Source organism: Microcebus murinus, unplaced genomic scaffold (assembly GCF_040939455.1).
Source record: "Microcebus murinus isolate Inina unplaced genomic scaffold, M.murinus_Inina_mat1.0 scaf065_hap2_Mmur4.0, whole genome shotgun sequence".
Taxonomy (NCBI): domain Eukaryota; kingdom Metazoa; phylum Chordata; class Mammalia; order Primates; family Cheirogaleidae; genus Microcebus; species Microcebus murinus.
Window position 1 is genome coordinate 1 of NW_027439011.1, and position 2,749 is coordinate 2,749.

A 2,749-nucleotide genomic window follows, 5' to 3' on the forward strand; every position below is an offset into this window, starting at 1 on the left:
AACGCCCCAGGTGTCCTCAGCCCACGACTGGCTGCTGTGGGAATGCGAAGCCCGGCTCCTTGTCTCAGAGCGGGACAACCAGGAGGTGTGACGTACACCCCGGGGTTCCCAGGAGGATCAGGCTGAAGCTGGGACTTGGCCTCAAAGTGTCCCCTCGCATGGCCACCCCCTTCCCCTTCCTGCTCCTCTACTCCTGGTGCCCCTCCATCCAGGGGCCAGACCTTAAAGAGTCACCGCAAGAGAATCCTGGTCCCCAAGGAGCCTTCTGGGGGACCGGTGCTGAGAGAGGTTGTGGGCATGGCCCGCTGGGGCTCTGCCCGACCCAGGGCTGAGAGATGCAACCTCCCAGCTCTGGGTCCCTGCAGGAAGCGTTGGCAAGCACAGGGCCGGTCCTCCAAAGGCCCAGGTGCAGGGAGCCCAGGCCAAGCAGCCTGTGGAAGAAGCCACTTGCCCTGCCACCCCGGGAACACGACTGCAGGCCCCGGCCCTTCCCACCTCCTCCTCCTCCTCCTCTTCCCCCCCCCGCCCCCCCCCGACATGGCACAGGGCTCAGAGACACCTCAGACTCTTGCTACCCAAAGTGCAAAGGGCATCAGTTGCTCCTCTAACCCCCCCCCCCCCCGCCCAGCAGACCGCGTTGTCCAGCCAGCCCCCGGGCCTCCCTGGGGTGCCCAGCACAAAAGCGCAGACACCCACCGGACCCTCAATCTCAGCTTTCGGATGTTTTTGCCACTCTAAGGACCCGCAGGCCAGCTGGGCCTTCGGGCAGGACAGAGAGCCCCGGAATCCGACGTGGAGAGCTGCGTGTACGTCCCCATCAGGAGGCGGTCCCCACCTCCGCGACTCTCCCCTTGCGGGGAGCGGCAGCCGCAGGGCCTCAGGGAAGACACCAGGCTGGGTCCCCGCGGCACAGCGGGGGCCCCGCACGCGACTTAGGGACGGCTGCTGGAGACTGCTGCGGCCACCCTGCTGCCGGGTTTCTGGAGGGCTTCCTGGAAGCAGCGTCCACACCAAGCCCTTGGAAGGCCCAGGCGACGGAGGAGCCGGTCAGGCAGGGGCCGAGGACGGTGAGAGGCCGGACGGGCGGGAAGGAGCATGTCAGGCAGGGGCAGAGGACGGTGACAGGCCGGGCGGGAAGGAGCCGGTCAGGCGGGGGCCCGGGACAGTGACGGGCCTGGGCCTGGCCGGGGAGGAGTGCGTCAGGCAGGGGCAGAGGACACGGGCTGGGTAAGGGTTAGGGTGACAGTTAGGGCACAATTCACACAATCGCAAAGATGTGGAAGCGACCCGAGTGCCCATCCATCCAGGAGTGCATTAATAAAATGTGGCGCGTGGACACCACGGAGTGCCATTGGGCTGTGAGGAGCAGCGGTGAGAGGGCGCCTCTCGTGTTCTCCTGGCCAGAGCTGGAACCCGTTCCAGTAAGCCAAGTATCCCAAGAATGGACACACGAGCGCCCCGTGAGCGCGCTCACCAGCAAATGGGTACGAACGGATGGACACCTAAGTGGACAGAGAGGAATCACCTTCATCATCGGGTGGGTGTCGGGCGGGTGGGGGGAGGGGAGGGGCATACACCTCCATTAGGAATGGGGTGGGTGCGCACCGACTGGGGGATGGGCGCACTTGAAGCTCTGACCCGAGGGGGGAGGCTGGGAGAGGGCAACGTACCCGACCTTAACATTGGTGCCCCCACAATACGCTGGAACAACATGAGAGGTAAATGAATAAGAACACAGGGGGGAGGGGGGCACGGGCAACACATGTCACCTGAATACTTGTACTCCCATCATCTGCTTGAAAAGAGAGAGAAAAGAAAATGCAATGAGAGAGGTAAGAGACACTTTTTAAAAATAACGACTCCAAAGAGAAAAGTAAAAGGAGGCCTGTGGAGCAGGTCTGGGTGTGACTCCGGATCCCCCAACATCAGCTGCCACCACCAAAGATTCCTACGTGGAGCCCATAGAACCCCAAAAGCAACGGGACGAGTTCTGGTCCCATACTCCCTCAAAATGACATCCTGGCCTCCTTCTGGAACTCCCTCCCCTCTCAGACTCTCAAGGTTTCCTCCAGCGTGTCGGTTCCCACAGAGCAGACCTTTGGTCTGAGACCTGACAGTCCAGATGCCACGCATGCTGCCGCGTGGCGGCGGTGTCGCGGCTTGGGACAAGAGGAGGCCCCACGGTGCGGGCTGGGGCGCCAGGCACCCCACGGCGGGCGCTGAGGGTGGGGGTGACCCCCACCCCGGGCCGCCGCCGCGCTCCCAGAAAGGGGACAGAACAAGAGGCAAAAAAAAAAAAAAAGAAGAAGAAGAAGCCTACGGCACCCGGTATTCCCAGGCGGTCTTCTCCCATCCAAGTACTAACCAGGCCCGACCCTGCTTAGCTTCCGAGACCAGAGGAGACCGGGGGGCGTTCAGGGTGGTGTGGCCCTAGACGGCGGAGGGCGCCCCTGCCCCGCTCAAGATCCCAGCGTCTCTGCGCTTCCCCGCCGCCTCCTCCCGCCCCAGGCCCCGCGCCCGGCCGGGCCTGTTGAGTTCGCCGGCCGGGTCCGGCGGGCTCCGAGGGACGGGGGTGACGGGCCGGGCCGGGCGGCCGGGGCGGGGGGCTGTCTCTCTCTCCACACACACACACTCACACTCACTCACACTCACACAAGATGCGCCTCCACGGCTGGACCCGCCAAGGTGGAGCCCTCCCAGCCCCCCTCGTCTCCTCGCCTGGCCTCCTTCACCTACCCGCTGCCCACCC

General features: G+C 64.5%; 1 pseudogene; it reads right to left on the minus strand.

Moving 5' to 3' along the window:
* Positions 1-2,313: 2,313 nt before the first annotated feature.
* Positions 2,314-2,436, minus strand: LOC142869236 (uncharacterized; annotated as a pseudogene).
* Positions 2,437-2,749: the final 313 nt, after the last annotated feature.